Source organism: Elephantulus edwardii, unplaced genomic scaffold (genome assembly GCF_000299155.1).
Source record: "Elephantulus edwardii isolate Elephantulus edwardi_28Jun2011 unplaced genomic scaffold, EleEdw1.0 scaffold00021, whole genome shotgun sequence".
NCBI classification, from domain to species: domain Eukaryota; kingdom Metazoa; phylum Chordata; class Mammalia; order Macroscelidea; family Macroscelididae; genus Elephantulus; species Elephantulus edwardii.
In genome coordinates this window covers 7,603,264-7,623,022 of record NW_006399771.1, presented here as the reverse complement: position 1 = coordinate 7,623,022, position 19,759 = coordinate 7,603,264, and the positions used below count along the sequence as shown (strand labels likewise).

Sequence of the window (19,759 nt, the reverse complement as noted above, 5' to 3'; positions counted from 1 at the left end):
AACCCAAAATCTCTGTAAATGTTTATGAAAATTAATAAAATATAATTATAGGGAAAAAAAAAGAAACTGTCCATTACTGCTTCATATCATAACCATTGTTATGTTTCAACCCAGTACTGCTATCACAGTGACAATCTATTCCCTTGAGGCCATGTTTCTTAACATTGACCTTTTGTTTCACCAAACACGATTTTATTTTCCAGAACTGGTCCCTCCTTATGAGATACTCAAAATCTAAGTGATAAAGCCTTGCCTTCTTCATATCTAAAAAGGAATTTGTTCTACTTCTTACAAGAAACATTTCTTCTTTTTATTCTGGAAGCCCATCATATGTCAATATTATACTAATACCATAATTCAAAGGATCAATTATTCTTTTAGTTGTTCCTATTCATTGCTCAACTTGTGCATGCATATGTTTTTGTTGTTAGGTGCCATAAAGCCACCTGCAGTTCATAGCAACCCTATGTACAGCAGTCCTACACCCTGCTCTATCCTGTGCCAATTTCATACAACTACCCCCATTATCCCAGTCACTGAATCAATCCATTTCATTAAAGGTCCTCTCCTGAACGGTCCCTCCACTGTCCCAAGCATGATTTCCCTTTCCAAGGACTGGTCCCTCTTTGCAACATGTCCAAATCCTTGTTTCCAAGGAGCAGCCTGGTCTTGCCATCTCCAAGACTAACTTGTTTGTTCTCTTAGCAATCCATAGTATATTCAATACTCCTCTCCAATATTACAGCTCAAAGGCATTAATTCTCTTCCTTTCATCCCTAGTCATTGGCAAAAAACAAGGCCCCAGAAATTCATGGTATACCGATTGATTACTTTTCAACAAACAGATGCTGCCGTAGAAGTGCTCTCCAAGTTGTGCCAAGAAATCTGGAGGACAACCACCAGGCCCACTGATCAGAGATCTATATATATTTGTTCCCATTCCAAATAAAGGGGAGTGCAGAAATTATGGAATAATATAATTAATATCACATGATTCAGTGACTGGGGTAAAGGGGGTAGGTGTGTCAGAGACAGTAAGACTGATACAGGATAGAGCAGGGTTTAAGGCAGTTGTTCATAGAGTCTCTATGAGTGACAAGTGACTCCATGGCACATAACAGCAACAACAACATACACACATGCATATATATATATATAATTATGAATCAGAAATACATATATCATGATTATTAATCAGAATTAATCTTCAATTCAGATCACAACTTTCTTCATGAAGTTTTCTCATTCACAAAACAACTTATGCTTCCTTCAAATGAACTCATTCATACAGACACATACTTACAATCGAGGTATTCTTGCACTTCTGTACCTCTGAACACTTAGTGGGTGCTGATCACAGTTTTATTCACACTTTTCTGTGCTTATCTTCTGTGACCTATAATTCACATCATGCTTTTGGGGAGCATAATTTTAGAGATTTTTTTTAAAAAATACTTGTTATATTTTATATTGTCCTTTTATTTCTTTATATATAACAACACTATTTAAGCTTTAACAGTTATGATTTTTTTTCTGTCTTTGATGAAAACTTCATTGTGCTCATACAGAATCTAAACCTATGCCAAGAAGCTTTTGTGAGAACAGAGCAAGGGAACACTGCACGGTTTAAGATCGGGAAGGTAATGCCTCAGTCTTCCATTCTTTCTCCATTCTGATTTGATCCATATGGTGAGCAAATAATTCATGAAGCTGGACTCTATGATGAGGAGGGTGGCATCAGGAATGGAGGAAGATTCATCAACAACCTGCATTATGCCGATGACCAGTATAATGCTCTTATCTGTCTAATAGACCTTATGACAACCTAAATAACGTATTAAGTTAAAATGTTTTAAAGAAATGCCAGAAGTTCTTAAATTAAAAGTTACACCTTCTCTTGCTCAAGTTGCTTGTTATAGAAAAATAGAGCTCATGTTCAATGTTCTTTCATGGAAAACTTTATGAATGTGAATAATTAATATATATTATGTATGATTAAAAAAACTATAACATATATTCCTTTCCCTTTTCCCTGCAACTAAGAGAAAGGATAGGGTAAAACGAATGATACCTAGATGGTAGAAAATAGATTGCTAAGGGGAATAACTGAAGTAAAAGTTAAAATCAAGACCACCTGAATCAACTTGACTGAATCATTATTCCCCCAAGAAATGCTTTACCAATAATACTATAAACTAATATTACTTACTTTCATTGTTTATCTGGTTGAATCATGAGATGCTTGAAAGCAAATTTATTTGAGCAAACAGTTTCCTAATCTGAACAAACAGCTTTCCTTTAGCATTGTAGTTACCTGGCCAAATAATTTGCTTTTCAGTTTGTTTTTCAAAACTTTATAAAATTCAACTCAAGGTGGATCATGGACCTAGGACTAAAACCAAGGACTATAAAATTCATTACAGAAAAGCTAGGAACAACACTAGAAGTCCTAATCCACAACATAAACAGTCTTCCCAGTATCCTGGAAAAGCTACAACCAGGAGAAGATAACATAGATGAATGGGACCTTCTAAGACTCAAATCCCTATGCACATCCAAAAACTTCTCCAGTAGGGTAAAAAGGGAAGCCACTGACTGGGAAAAAGTATTCGGTAATAACATATCAGATAAGGGACTTATATCCAGAATTTATTAAATACTTGAGCACCACAACAAGATAAAGGTAAATAATCCAATAGAAAAATGGGCACAGGATATGAACAGGCACTTCACCGAAGACGACATTCAGATGGCTAACAAACACATGAAGAAATGCTCAAAATCCCTAGCCCTAAGAGAGATGTAAATTAAAACAACTATGAGATATCATTTCACCCCAGTCAAAATAGCAAAATTTAACAGAACAGCAAGCAACAAATGCTGGCGAGGTTGTGGAGAAACTGGAACCCTGATTCACTGTTGCTGGGAGTGTAAAATGGTGCAACCCCTGTGGAAAGCAGTATGGCGCTTTCTCAAAAAGTTGCAAATAGAGATACCATTTTACCCAGCAATTCCACTACTGGGAATATACCCTGAAGAGACCATAGCTGACATCCAAGCAGATATATGCACACCCATGTTTATTGCAGCTTTGTTCACAATAGCAAGGCGTTGGAAACAACCTAAGTGCCCATCAACAAACGAATGGCTAGAGAAGCTGTGGTATATTCGCACAATGGAATACTATGCTGCATTAAAAAACAACGAACTCATGCAATATTATTCAAAATGGTTGACTCTGGAGAACATTATGCTGAGTGAAATATCCCAGTCACAAAAGGACAAATATTACATGATGCCACTGTTGTAAAATTGGACTGTCCTTGGGGCTGGGGAGAGACTGAGTAAGATGGGTTCAATAATGTGTACTGCACTGAAACAGAGGAGGGAGAGAACCGTTTAAAAGAGAGATATAACTGGGTATTTCTGTCATCACAGGAGACTAGAGTGAGGGTGGCATGGTGGAGGGGACCTGGGGGAGGGTTTGTAAAACAATGAAAGAATCTTTTCTTTTACTTTTCCATAATTTTTGGACTCATGTACTTATAACTTGTTAGTCCAATTTGTGTCTTCTAGGTTGCAACACCCCCATGATACATCTTCAAGGATATGTACATGTACAGCCAAGCACAGTCAATAAGAGTGCATCTGAATTCCAAAATCAATCTCCATAATAGTCTATGTGTTTCCTACTGCCAAAGGGGCCCTTTAGAGTAGTGAGAGAAGATCTTCACCCTGAAACCCACAGCGTCCCTTTTCAGCAGGAAGTAGCTAAGAGAATACGCCGTGCCCTTTTCCTTATGGCTCAGGGTGAAGTCTCTCTCAGGGAGGAGTGATAGGGAATGGCAAAGGATACACTGACAAAGAAGATTAATCAGAACTGGCTTTGACAAGCACTGTGGCATTTGGACAAGAACAAACTGGGAGGAGGGTAGAGAGAATAGTGCAACAATGAATGAGTGGAAGCCCAAAATCTCTGTAAATGTTTATGAAAATTAATAAAATATAATTATAGAAAAAAAAACTTTATAAAATTACTGTACAGCTGAGTTTGGCAAATCTTAAGCTTTACATCATGATATTTTCTCAGTTTCAACACAAAACCCATCCTAAAGAGCTCAAGTAATCTAAAATATTTGCCAAAAAGTCTTCTTGTTATTTTAAATCTTACTGTATTTTTAACGACAGAGCCAGTGTGGGTTTAAATTACTTCATGAAGCATCCTAAGAGCATTATATACATTTTATAATATAATCACCAAACTTAAGAAATGCATTCTAAAGTACTATCATCTGTTGAATAAATACATCATGTTTTAAAGGATAGAGGATCAATGAGATAAATACTCAAAGCAAGATAGATTGGCAGTGACTGTAATGTTGTTCCCAAACATGGAAAAGATTGTAAGGATAGTGCAAGATTTGGCAAAATTTTGTTGTTCATAGGATTACTGTGAATGGTTGTTTCTGTTATCCTGAGTCACCTTCGACTCACAGTGAAACTGCACAATAGCTCTGAACCCTGCCCTATCTTGAGCCAGGCTCACTGATTCTAACATACCTACCCTTTTGACCCCACTTACTGTGTCGATCCATCTGATCCAGAGTCTTCCTCTTCTGCATTGTCCCTCCATCCTTCTAAGCATGATATTCTTCTCCAAGGACTGGTCTCTCCTGGTCACATGCCCAAAATATATGTAGGAAAGAGCTTCAAAATCTTTGACTCCAAGGAGAAAGTTTCACATCTCCAACATAGACTTGTTTGTTCTCTTGGTGGTCCATGTTATTATGTTAAATACTCTACTCCGGCACCACAACTCAAAGACATCAATTATTTTTTTCTTTCTGTCATATTTACTCATTGTCCAGCTCTCTGATGCATAAGAAATGTGAAGACCATGTCCTGGATCAGATAGACCTTAGTGCCTTAGACATAATTGTTCTTTAGGACTTTGGATAGATCCCTGACAGCAGACTTCCCTATGTAATTAATCTTTTAATTTCCTGGCTGCTGGTGCAAGGAGTGCTGATTGTGGAACCGAGCAAGTTGAAATTATCAACAACTTCATTCCCTTGTCAAGCCACTATTATTGAACAACAATAGTCACTCCATTTTCAGTTCATAAAACTCCAAAGTTTAATTCATTAATTTGCTGAACTACATAGCTAATATATACAAAAACAAGACTGAATCCTAGCTGTATGATACTTAAACATAATAATGAAAATTTTTGCTATAAGTATAGCTCTAAGAATTGCAAGCAAAGTCTGCATAAATTATATGACATAGTTATATAATTAAAAATATATTATAAATAAAATATATTACTCCAAATTGTGATTAGAATTGTTTTTGTTAGGTACCATCAAGGCAAGTATGACTCCTAGTGACCCTATGAACAACAGATCTGATCCATGTCCTATCCTGTGCCATCTTCACACTCCCTGACCCACTAGAGCTCATTGAAGCAGTCACTCTGTCAATCCATGTCATTGAGGGTCTTCTCCTTTGATGACCCTTCCCAGCATCATGTCCCTCTCAAAGGAACAGGCCCTCCTAGAAATGCCCAAAGTAAGTGAGGCAAAGCATTATCATCCTTGCCGCCAAAGAGCATTGCAGCCGGACCCTTTCCAAGACATACTTGTTTGTTCTTTTGACAATCTGTATGATGTTCCGCACTCTTCTATAACACCACAGCTCAAAGACATTAGTTCTTCTGTCATTCGTTTTCATTGTGCATAGCCAGCAATCAGAAGGACCATGACCTGAATGAGATGCACCTTAGTCCTCAAATTGACAATTAGAATTAGAGTTTAGGTTATATTCTGTAAATTTGCACTTTGGCTAGCTCTCTAGTTATACCTTTTATTATGAGTAAGGTAAAGCAATAGAGCTAACTAGGAACAGTAATTAAAAAATCTTTATATAATTGATAAAAAATTGAGACATGGAATGCAATCACTACTTAACATTGTCATACATTGTATTTTTGCTGGGTTTTATACATAGAAATTAAATATTAATCCAACCACAAATGAATGGTTTGAGAAATTATGGTATATTTACACAATGGAATAAGCATGCAGGAGCAATAACTTGGTAAATTATTACCTAAAGTGGGAGGGACTAGAGAGCATTGTACTGAGTGAACTATCTCAGTCCCACAAGGATAAATATTGTATAAGATCGTTAGTGTAATGAATATATGGATCCAGGAGGGGTAGGGAGGCTAGAAGCAGAGGGATGTGGATGTGCAAGGGGAGGAGGGGATTAATCATTGGGTTGTACAATTTTATGGGTGAGGGGGTGAGGAAAATGTAAAGAATTTGTTGAAATTTTTATTAAAATTTTGTACATAAACTAATTAAAAGAAAGAAGAAAAGGGATACATAAAAAAGAACAAAATATTGAGACTTTAGATTGTTTTTGGTATTATAATTAAAAAAATCTGTAAATGAATTCTATGTTTTTACTTATCACAATTTGTGGGTTTGAGGAATTAAATAGAAAGCATTACTTATACAGTATTTGCCCTTTTGAGACTGAGTATTTTACTCGGTATAATGCATAGTGCCACTGTTGTAAAATGGGACTGACATTGGGGTTGGGGGGAGACTGGGAAAGATGGGATAAATTATGTATACTGCATTGAAACAGATGAAGGAGGGAACTGTTTAAAACAGATATATGATTAGGTATTATTTTCATGATAGGAAGCCTTAGGGGGAGGGATTGTAGTACAATGAAAGAATTTTTCTTTTACTTTTCAAAGGAAAGAGAGAACTGGGGTGGGGGGGAGGTTGGGCAGGGAAAAAAGTGCAACAATGAATGAATGGAAATCCAAAGTCTCTGTAAACTTTCATTAAAATTGATAAAAAAAGCAAAAAAAAAAGAAATTAAATATTAAAAGTAAAAGAACTCATTTGATACAATTCTGTATAATTTCAAAAATATAGTATTTCTTGTATAAACAGAAAATAGAGATATGTTCCAATTTACAGTAATTCAATGAAAACATTATAAATAAGTAAGAAGACTTCAATCATTGTGCCACAGCTTCTGGATTAGTTTACTGGTATCTTCCATTTTTGTTCTTATCTTTTTCTGGAATAATACTGTAAAATTATTTTTAATTCTGAGATGGAGGAGGTTCAGAAATCCTTTATTTCACATTCAGGAGAATTCTCAAGCAAGATCCACAATTCACTCCATACTCAAAAATAAAATCAAAGTGGATCATGGACCTAGGACAAAAACCAAGGACTATAAGCTTCATTTAAAAAAAAGCTTGGAAGAACTCTAGAAGTCCTAATCAACAACATAAACAGTCTTCCAAGTATCCTGAAAATTCTACAACCAGTAGAGGATAAAATAGATGAATGGGACATTCTAAGAATCAAATCCCTGTGAACATCCAAAAACTTCTCCAACATGGTAAAATGGGAAGCCAGAGACTGGTGGAAATATATTTGGTCATGACATATCAGATAAGGTACTTATATCTAGAACTTATAAAATATTCAAGCACCACAACAAGATAAACAATCCAATTGAAAAATGAGCACAGGATATGAACAGACACTTCACCAAAGAAGACATTCAGATGACAAACACATGAAGAAATATTCAAAATCACTAGCACTAAGAGAAATGCCAATCAAAAACAGCAATGAGATATCTCATCCCAGTAAGAATAGCAAAATTTTACAGAACAGCAAATAACAGATGCTGGCTAGGTTGTGGGGAAACCGGAACCCTTATTCACTGTTGGTGGAAGTGCAATCACTATGGAAGGCTGTATGGCGTTTTCTCAAAAAGTTGCAAATAGAAGTAACATTTGAATCTATAATTCCACTACTGGGAATATACTCCAAAGAAACCATAACCACCACCCAAGAAGATATATGCACACCAATGTTTATCGTGGCTTTGTTCACAATAGGAAATAGAAACAACCTAAGTGCCCATTAAGAAATGAATTAATAGAGAAGCTCTGTTATATTCACACAATGGGATATTATGCTGCATTCAAAACCAAGGAACTCATGAAGTATTATACTAAATGGGTGACACTGGAGGACATTATGCTGAGTGAAATATCTAAGTCACAAAAGAACAAATATTGCATAATGCCATTGTTGTAAAATGGGACTGACATCAGATTGGGGGGAGACTTAGAAAGATGGGATAAATTATGTATACTGCATAGAAACAAATGAGGGATAGAACTGTTTAAAAGGGATATGATTAGGTATTATTGTCATGACAGGAGTCCAGAACAAAGGCTGCATAGTGGAGTAGCCTTGGGGGGAGGGATTGTATAACAATGAAAGAATTTTTATTTAACTTTTCAAAGAGAAGAGTGAAGGGGGCAGGGGAGGTTGGACAGGGAGAAAAATGCAACAATGAATGATTGGAATTCTAAAGTCTCTGTAAACTTTCATTAAAATTAATTTTGAAAACTAAAGAATTGAAACTGTAAACAGCTTCTTCCTGCTTGGATCACAATTAACACTCTTGGTACAAGCAGTCAGGAATCAAGGAGACACATTTCAATGGGAAAATCTGCAGTTAGGGACCTTTCAAATTATTGAGGAGTAGTGGTGTCAGTTTGAGGACTAAGGTGCTTCTGATTCAATCCATGGTCTTTCTGATTATGAGCTATGCATCTGAGAACTGGACAATGAACAAGGATGACAGAAAAAGAATTGATGCCTTGAGCTGTGGTGTCGAAAAATAGCACTGAACATTCCATGGACTGACAAAAAAACAAATAGATCTGTCTTGAAGATGGTGCAGCCAGAGTGCTTTCTGGAGGCAAAAATGATGAGGCTTCACCTCACATACTTTGGACATGTTGCTAGGAGGTGCTATTCTTTGAAGAGTGACATGATGTTGGGAAGGGTGGAGGGTTGGCAAAGGAGAGGAAGATCCTCAACCAGGTGTACTGACATGGTGACTGCTGCAGCAGATTCTTGTGCATCAGGAAGTGTGAGGACGGCACAGGACAGGACTGATTTCAGATCATTTGTTCTTAGTGTCATTATGAGTCATATTCAACAATATTCAATGGCACCTAACAACAAAAACAACAAATCATTGTAAAAACAGAAGGATATCCAGAGAGATGTGTATGCATATACAAAGAGGTAAGGGAAGGAAGCAGGTGAGTTGAGGGTGGGAATGGGGTAGAAATCTCAGTGTTGAAGAGGTAGGTGGGTAGAGGGAAGGAGAGGGGAAAAAAAGTACATGAATGAAACACAATTAAGAAAAAGAAAAAAAAAATATTGTACACACAGTACACTCAAGCTTTAATATTGGATTAAAATCATTTTTTAATTGTTTAAAGCAATCAGCTCCCCATATTGGAATTTTATTTACTCCTTTGTAACAATTCAATGCCAAATTTCTAAGATTAATTTATATATCATTGACTTTTATTAAGTATTCATTTTGCAGCACTGATTCAGATGTGTTTTATTATTTTGTTATCATCTATAATACAGTCTAACATTAGATATTACTGTTGTTGTTGTTATGTGCCATCAAGTTGCTGGGACGCATAGTGACCATTTGTACAATAGGTCTGAACCCTCCTCTATCATGTGCCAACCTTATTGTCTCTCACAACTACCTCCATTACCCGCGTCACTGGGTCAATCCATCTCATTGAGGGTCTTCCTCTCTTGTGCTGTCACTTCACTCTTCCAAACAGGATGTCCCTCTCCAAGGCCTGGTCTCTCATTGCAACATGCACAAAGTATGTCAGATGAAGCTTCAGAATCCTTGCCTCTAAGGAGCAGCCTGATTTCACCCTCTCTAGGATGAATCTGTTTATTCTCTTAGTAGTCCATGGAATATTCAAGACTCCTCCAGCTTCACAGTTCAGAGGCACTAATTCTTCTATCATCCTTAATCATTGACCAGCTTTCTGATGCATAGCACGTAATTGCAAAGACCATGGCTGGATCAGGTACACCTTAGTCTCCAGACTGACATCATTGTTCTTCAGTAATCTGAAGTGGTCCTTGAGAGCAGAATTTCCCAATTAAATTGGTCTTTTGATTTCCTGGCTGATGGTACCAAGAGTGTTGATTGTGGAGCCAAGCAAAATAAAGCTGTTAACAATCTCAGTCTCTTCACTATCTATCATGATGCTGTCAAACAGCCTAGTGGTGAGAATCTTTGTTTTCTTGATGTTGCATTTCAATCCATATTTAAGGCTACAGTCCTTGACCTTCTGTAGCAAGTGCATTAGGTCTTCCTCCTCAGCTTCATCAAGCAGGGTTGTGTCATCTGCATAATGCAGGTTGTACACTAAATATAAAAATATAAAATAATTTGAAAAATCTTGCATTTGAAAATGTTGGGAAGTTTTTGTTTATATATACATATATGGATTACAACTTTTTTGAACATATTTTAAGTTTATTTTATTTTATTAGTTTTAATGAACATTTACAGAGATTTGGGGTTTTCATTCATTCATTGTTGCACTGTTTTCTCTACCCTCCCCCCAGTTCGTTCTTCTTCCCCCCCTTTAATGTTTGTTTTAATTGTCCAATTGCCACAGTGCTTGTCAAAGCCAGTTCTGACTTATCTCCTTTGTCAGTGTGTCCTTTGCCATTCCCTATCACTCCTCCCTGAGAGAGACTTCACCCTGATTCATAAGGAAAAGGGGATGGTGTATTCTCTTAGTTACTTCCTGCTGAAAAGGGACGTTGTAGGTTTCAGGGTGAAGATCTTCTCTCACTACTCTAAAGGGCCCCTTTGGCAGGAAAAAACACATAGACTCTTATGGAGATTGATTTTGGAATTTAGATGCACTGTTATCAATTGTGCTTAGCCGTACATGTTCATATCCTTGAAGATGTATCATGGAATTGAGACACAAATTTAACTAGCAAGTTAAAAGTACATAAGCAAAAAATTAAAAAGCAATAGTATTTCGAGTAGAGGTTCTAATAGTGGCACAAATCAAGCTACAGAGGGAAGGTGGTTCTTACAATAAAAGGCCTATTGACTAGCACTTTGTCTATTATAGTGTAGAGGTTAGGAACCTCAAGATGTAGAGGCTCAGCTATGTCATTTACTGTTCTTAAGTCCTACAGCAAATTCCATCTACCACTGGGTTGTTTTACAACTCGGAAGTCCACATGCAAGGCAGAGGTGAAGTAAGGAACTGCTTATGAGGTTTTCCATCCATTCCAACAACTAAGAAATAATGAGAAGAGTTGGGACCTCAGAAGGCGTTTAGGAACAACTCTGTGAACAACAGCTCTTCACCCTGCTCTATCCTGATCCAATCTCACTGTCTCTGACACATCTACCCCCATCACCCCAGTCACTGTTTAAATTCATCTCATCCATGGTCTTTCTCTCCTGCTTTGTTCCTCCATCCTTCCAAGCATGATATTCTTCTCCAAAAACTGGTCTCTCCTGACTCCATGTTCAAAGTATGTGAAGAGGAGTCTCAAAATTCTTACCTCTTTTCCAGCAACACAACTCAAAGGGAATTTTTCTTCTATAATTTTTAGTCATTGTCCAACTGTGATGTATACTAACTCATTGCAAAAACAATGGCCTGCATCAGGAGCACCTTGGTCTCCAGATTAACATCATTGCTCTTCAGAACTCTAGAGAGATACCTGACAGCAAATTTTCCGAACGCAATTTGTCTTTTGATTTCCCAACTGCTGGTACCAAGAACATTGATTGTGGAACCAAGCAAGCTGAAATTGTTAAGAATTTAAATCTCTTCTGTCTATCATGAAGTTGTAATTTGGCTCAATGGTGAGAATCTTTGTTTTCTTAATGTTGAGTTTCAATCCATTATGTTTATCTTTAAAAGTCATGTGATAATATTAATAAAATTTCTCACAAAATAACTGTCATAATTATATTGTGGAAAGTCAATAGAGAATTAGAATTTTCTGAGCATATTTTGGCTGTGTCATAACTACATTTTATAGCTCTAGAAAATTTTGATATATGACATAATGTAATGATAAAAACATAAAGATAATTCCAGTTATATTATAACCATTCTGGCATGGTTGATCATACTATTTAAAGATATTTGATTTATGTACAACTTGTAACCTTTTTTTCAGGATACTATACCACTGTAATATTCATCTATAAAATATTAGCATTTAGTTTGTGACAGTGAAGTGTATTTATGACATACAAACAAATTATTTTTCATTTATTTTCATGGTGCTTTTTATGTGAAATTTATGTAATTTTAGAAAACACTATCAAATAAAAACTTACTGGCAGTGACAGTAGCAACGGCTGGAATAGAAAAAGCAACAACAATCAAAGAAGCCCTAGCCAGATGTGAAGAGAAAACATGCCAAAAGCCATCTGAAGCCAAAGAAATAATATGCTCAAATAAATAAATATGCCCAGATTCCCCCTGTAGAGAAGATGAGTGCATCCTTGGTCATGCTTAAATATTGTGAGAAACTTTCACTGTCTGCAAACTGCATTGAAAAAATTGTTTTACAAACCCTACTCCAGGCCCACTCCACGATGTTGCCTTTGCTCTAGACTCCTGTCATGACAAAAATACCTAATCACATATCCCTTTTAAACAGTTTTCTCCCTCATCTGCTCCAATGCAGTATATATTATAAAGCAATGAAAGAATTTTTCTTTTACTTTTCCAAGAGGGTAGTGTACTAGGGGGAAGGATCTGGAGAGGAGAAAAGTACAACAATGAATGAATGGAAATACAAAGTCTCTGTAAATTTTTACTGAAATTGATAATAAATTTAAATAACACAAAAAAGAGAAAAAAATTTTAAAAATTGCCAACCTGAATCACTTAAAAAACTTGAGAATATTGTCATTAAGGAAGAAACAACATAAAGAACTTAAATGGACTGGAAGTGATAGGGGCACATTAGAAGAACTGTGGATCTCTTATAATTTTATTGAGAATTTGCTAGGAATTCAGGTAATGAAGACATTGAAGATTCTCTGCATGTCTAATAATCTAATAACCAAGTTGGACTAAATTTGGGAAGCTGGCAGAATTACGTTACCTGGAAGACCTGGTGCTTGTAGGCAACCGCTTAGAAGAGAAACATTCTACTGAGGGGAACTGGGTTGATGAGGCAACCAAGAGAGTCCCCAGACTAAAAAACCTGGATGGTACTCCTGTAATTAAAGAGGATGAAGAAGAAGAAAAAACGAAAACTCCATTTGCTATTTCATGTTAATTTATTTAAATTTCATAAGAACAATAGATAAGTTTTTCTTTGTTTGTTGTTTTTTTTTAGCTTTTATTATTTTTTTGTGTGTACCATCAAATCAGATCTGACTGGTACAGGAGGAGATTGCCCCTCCTTCTCCAGCAGAGCATCTGGTGGATTTAAACCGCATACTTCTGGGATTGCAGTGCAGCTTCTTGCCACTAGGCCCATAGATAAGTTTTGCATAGTTAAAAAAAAAAATTAATAAAAACTTACTTTAACTTTCAGATTTGAGAAGAAAAAAAGTTTATATATATATAATGATAGAATTGACTAGAAATTCATTAAGTCTAGGCCTGTAATATCCAAAACTGTGTATTTTTTTCTTTTACAAGTGTTTATTCAATTTGATTTATATGTAAGAAAGAATTTAATTATATCTCTGACATTTCTGTTCTTTAATCTCAGGCATATAATAACACAGTTTGAATGCAATTAACTTCAGGGTCAAATTCTGGACATGACTTTTCATTAATAATTTATTCAATTTCTATTATTGCTTTCATAAAAAGAATACTTGCTGCAAATTTAGTATTCTTGTCAACATACTTTACTCAAAATTTAGCTCTTGATTTTTTTTACAGAATAAAACTATGTGGGTATTATTTTTTATGCTTAATTCTCCTTGGGACATAGGGAGGGGAAAAGGGCAAAGTGTTAAGTGAGGGTCAAGAGAGAGAGTCAAGAAGTGAGAAAAAGCATACAGTTTAACAAATTTTTATGTAATTATTTTTCAAATAACAATTGAAAAGAGAAGTTTATGTACTAGATGTTGTTGGGTTCTATGACCTGTTGAACGCACAGTGATATATGTGACAGGAAGAAACTGCCTTTTCCTGTTTCATGCTCACAATTCTTACTGTACTTGAGTGCATTATTATAACCACTGTGTCAATATATTTTATTGAACATCTTCCTCTTTTCCACTGAGTGATTAGCTAATTTGCTGTGTTGTTGTTAGGTACCAACATGGTAACTATGACTCATAGTGACCTTGTGAACAACAGTTCTGTACCAACAGAGTGCTGTATCCTGCACCATCATGACCTTCATCATGCTCAAACCTGTTTTTTGTAGTTGTGTCTGATAATCCCCAAATAAAGCATCATCATTTGGGGGATAGAGAAGTTTTTAGTCCCAGAATACTAATCAATATAATTCACTAAAAGGAATGCTATGAAAGCCTAAATTATAAATTTAACTGAATGTTAAATTTTGGACAAATCTACTGTTAATGATCTATTTAAAGTGCAAAAATGTAGAGATAACAGTTACCTGATCCGAACCCTGGGATATTTAATTGTTTGGTATGCATCTGATAGTTAGAACTGAATAAGGACAGCTGAAGAACGGACATCCTTCAATTGAAGTGCTGACAAATAACATTGAATATACCATGGACTGTCAAAAGAATAAAACAAATCAATAATGGAGAAAGTGCAGTAAAGGTGTTCCTCAGAGGCAAGAATGGTAAAATTGATCACAAATTTTGGAAAATTCATGTCTGGAAAGAACTCATGCTTGGAAAGGTAAAGTGTCAGTGAAGAGAGAAACTCTGTCAATGAAAAGTATTGACAGTGAGTATAGAAATGATCTCAAGCACGTAGGAGCTCATGAAGATGGCACAGAGCACAGGAAAGTTCCACTCTGTTGCTTACAAAGTTGATATGTGTTATAGTTAACTCAGTGATACCGAATAATAACAACACAAATGTTTATCTCAAGTTGACATTCTAAGTAAGAAGAGATATATAACTGGGTCCACAATCTTCCCTTTATTGTTTGGAGGTTTTTTGGTTTTTCTTTTAAATTTCATTAATGTGTGCAAAGTATTTCAACATCCTTATTAGGTATAAGCTGAAGAAGCTAGCCATCACTTTAATTCAACTTGCCCACAGTGCACATCTTTTATGTGGAAATGTAGTTAAGAATTTTAGAGCCAGATGAATATTACGTTCTTTAAACTTACTACTGCATAAGCTTAGTTATATTAGTTGACTTTTGTCAATATGGTATAATCTATAAATATGGGTACGTTAATATTTGAAATGTGTTTTACATGAAAGTAATAGCAGAAACTCTTTAGGTAGAGTAAGACCATAATACTTTGTAATTGGGATTTCGTTGCTATTTTTTATCTTTTTGCTTGTCTCTAGGTCATAATATTTGCCTTCAGACATATTACTCAAAAGCAAATATCTTTTAATACAGCCTTATCGGGAAATATCACTGAGGGATCTACCATTTGCTCTGAAACTTAGATAGTTCCTTAAAAAGCAAATATCTCCACTATATTACTTGAATATAGATAACTAGTCTGATGTCTTGCTTAGGACAAACTAAATCCATTGGCAATCAAAACTTACTCTAAAATAATATCAATTTTTCCTAACTCAGTGACAACACCTACTGAATAAAGACGTAGTGATCTATTGAATCATTACAGCATTTTTCAGAGGAATCTAAGGTTTGGTTAAGTTTGGTCATTCCTTTGTTATATCTGGTTGCCATTCCATCTACTCAGTCTCATGATGACTATATATAAAATAGATCAAAACATTGATCGTCTAAGTTTCCTAGCCTATAGATTAGAATACTAAGACTCAGAGGTCATTTTATTTTCATAGGTGCCTTTGCTTACAAAGGACTACCATGACAAAAGACAGAAAAGTGGATGATTTAAGAATAGAATATCTTGTCTCATAGTTCTCAAGGTAAAATTCCAAATTCAGGGCACCTCTAGGGCTTTTGTATTTTTGGTAACTCAGGAGAAGATCTTTCCTTGTTTTTTTCAGCGTCTGACTATGGGGAGTGGAAAAATGCCAAAGTACAGACCACAGCAGATGACATTGTCGGAGAAAATGACACTGAAGTGACCTGTAAATTTTTGTACAGTGTTTTTGCAGAAATTTACTATTTTTTAATAAAAATATCCTTGTAGTTATTAATAACAACAAAACCATTTTTGTTAGCCCAACTTATAATTGGTATATGCCCTCAAGTCAGTTCTGACTCCTAGTGACACTAAGTACAGAAGAATGAATGAATGAAATAGTGTCTTATGTTGTATAATCTTCTCAATCATTGTTATGTTGAACCCATTGTCTCAGTTACAGTGTTAGTTAATCCATCTCCTTGGATAACTTCATCATTATCACTGACCTTTTTACTTCACCAAACAAGATACTGTCCTCTAGAGAGTGATACCTCCTACAAGTATTAGTATATCTATAAAGCTAAATGTATCATTTAATTTTCAAGATATCTAAATTATCATCCATGAAGAAAGAAAAAAGGTCATTATAAAAATAGAGAAGAAATAAAAAAATAGAAATGAATGTCAGAAGAAACTCTATAGGTTGCACTGGAGCATCAAGAAGCCAAATCTAAAGAAAATCATGTCAAAACAAAAGAGCTGAATAGACTATTTCAAAGGGCAGATCAGGAGGACAAAGCAAAGTATTATATAGGAATGTGTAGAGAGCCAGAATTGGAAAATAAAAAGAAAAGAACTTGCTCTGCATTTCTCAAGCTGAAAGAACTGAAACACTAATTTAAGCCTCATGGCACAGTGTTGAAAGATGCTATAGACAATATATTGAATGATGCAGAAAGTATCAAAAGAAGATGGAGGGAATACACAGAATCACTCTATCAGAACGAATTGATTGACACTGAAAAATTTCAAGAATTACATATGAACACAGGAGCCAATGGTAATGAAGGAGGAAGTAGAAGCTACATTGAAGGCATTGGCAAAAAAAAAAAAAAAGACCAATTGACTTGTTTCAATTAACAGATGTAGCTTTGGATGTACTCAGCAGTCTATGTTAGGAAATGTGGATAATGGCTATCTGGCCAATGGATTGGAAGAGGTTCATATTTGTTCCCAACGCAGCCTTTGGTATGGCTTGCATATCAATGTCAGGAAAACAAAGATTCTTACCACTGGACTGACAGGCAGCGTCATGATGGATGGAGAGTAGACTGAAACTGTCAACAGCTTCATCTTGCTTGGACCCACAATTAACACCCTGCATATCATCAGTTAGGAAATAAAGAGATGCATTGCACTGGGAAAATGTGCAGTTAGGGACCTTTCAAATTATTGAAGAGTGGTGATGTCAGTTTGAAGATTATGTGCATCTGATTCAGGCCATGATCTTTCTGATCACTTGCTATGCATCTGAGAGCTGGACAATGAATAAGGATGACAAAAAAAAGAATTGATGTCTTTGAGCTGTGATGTTGGAGAAGAGCACTGAATATTCCATGGACAGCCAAGAGAACAAACAGATATGTCTTAGAAAGGGTGCAGACAGAGTACTTTTTGGAGGCAAGAATGCCTCACATACTTTGGGCATGTTGTTAGAAAGGACTATTTCTTGGAGAGGGACAGGATGTTGGGAAGAGTAAAGAGTTGGTGAATGAGAGGAAAAACCCTCAGCCAGGTCGATTGAAATAGTGACTCTTGCAATGGGCTCTTGTGTCTCAGAAAGTGTGAGGATGGTGAAAGATAGAACAGGGTTCAAATCATTTGTTCATAGAGTTGCTATGAGTTGTGCTTGACTTGACAACACCTAACAACAAAGTGCTCGAGTCTGAACTGTCCTTGTTATACAGCAAACATGTTGGTTTAGTCTGCACACACTTGCAATTTACAGTTGTAATTTAAATTATATTAATCATTTATATCATTTTTACCCTAACATTCAGTGGTATAGTTTTACAAATAATATTAGTATTAAAAAAATTCATCCATTTAATAAAGTCTAGTAGCTGGCCAATGAGTAGGGAGTATAGAAGGAGAATTGATGCCTTTGAGCTGTTGTTATTGGAGAAGAGTATTGAATATACCATGAACTGCTAAGAAAATGAACAATTTCATCCTTGAGAGGGTTAAACCAGGCTACTCGTTGGAGGCAAGGATTCTGAAGCCTTGTCTGACATACTTTGCACATGCTACAAAGAGGTACCAGTCCTTGAAGAGGGACATCATGCTTGGGAGTGTGGAGGGACAGCACAGGAGTGGAAGACCCTCTATGAGGTGGATTGATTCAGCTACTGGGGTAATCTGGGTACGTGTGTTGAAGACAGTGAGATTGGCACAGCATAGGGCAGGGTTTAGGGCTGCTGTACATAGGATCGCTGAGTCACAGGTGACTCGATGGCACTTAACAACAGCAGTACAAGATGAGGTCTGTGGAATGATCAGAGTGACACTAACCTTTTTGATACTACTAAACCCAGGTATCTTTTGACTTTGCTTAACTTATAGATTTATCTTCTCATGGCTGTGTCTTCTTTAGTGACTGTTTCCTTGTCCTGACTGTTCTTCCATTTTATTAGGTACCATATAAAAAAAAGTAGTTCAAACTGCCTTGAAGGAGTCGACAAAAATGAAGACTCTAGGAATAGATGGGATACTGTGTTGTTAGCCTAAAGCTGGATTTGGGGGGAGGGGTAGGGTTTATCTTTTCTTCTTTTATTCTTATTTATTTACAAAGTTTGAATACATTTTTTTTTCACAAAAGATCCTTCTAATTTTCCTCACCCCACAACCACCCATCAAATTGTGCAACCCTAAGATTAACACTCAATCCCTCATCCTCACCCACCTATTTCCACCCTCCCCACTCCCATGTTGGATCCTCATACTCATTCTACAATAATGGTTTGATAACAGTATTCATTCTTGTGCGACTGAGTTCTTTCACTCAGCATAATGCTCTCCAGTCCTTCCCAAGTTAGATAGTAATTTATAAAGTGATTGTACCTGTGTGCTGAGAAGTATTTCATTATATGAAAGTACCACAATTTATCAATCCATTCATTTGTGGCTGGACATCTAGACTGCTTCCTTGCTTTTGTGATGGTGAGTACTCCTGCTATTAATATTTGTGTACAAATTTCTGTTTGAGCTTCAGTTCTCATTCACTTGGGATATATTCCAAGCAGTGGAATAGCTGAATCATATGGAATAATACATGTTCAGCTTTTTTGAGGAAGTGCCAAACTGCCTTCCAGAGTAGTTGCACCATTATACAATCCCACCAACAATGTAAAAGAGTTCCTATATCACCACATTCTCTCTAACATTTATTACTTCCTGTCCTGTTAAACTTTGCCCTTTCTACTGGAGTAAGATGGTATCTCATTGTAGTTTTGATTTGCATCTCTCTTATTGCTAGTGATTTGGAGCATTTATTTATATGTCTTTTATCCATTTAAATATCTTCCTCTGTGAAAATTCTTTCCATTACCCTACAGCACATCAACAGAGAACTTCCAGAAATGCAGGCTGGGTTTAGAAGAGGCCATGGTACTAGAGACACTGTAGCTACCAGAGGAATGTCTATCTGTGTTTCATTGACTGTGCAAAGGTGTTGGACTCTGTGGATCACAACAAATTGTTGCTAACTCTGACAAGAATGGGAATCCCAGAACACTTGATCATGCTTATGTGACCAGGAGGCAGTCATCAGAACAGAGCAGTG

At 36.1% G+C, this 19,759-nt stretch overlaps 1 pseudogene; it reads left to right on the top strand.

Moving 5' to 3' along the window:
- LOC102863987 overlaps positions 1 to 13,229 on the top strand; it is a 101,922-nt pseudogene extending 88,693 nt beyond the window's left edge.
- Positions 13,230 to 19,759: the final 6,530 nt, after the last annotated feature.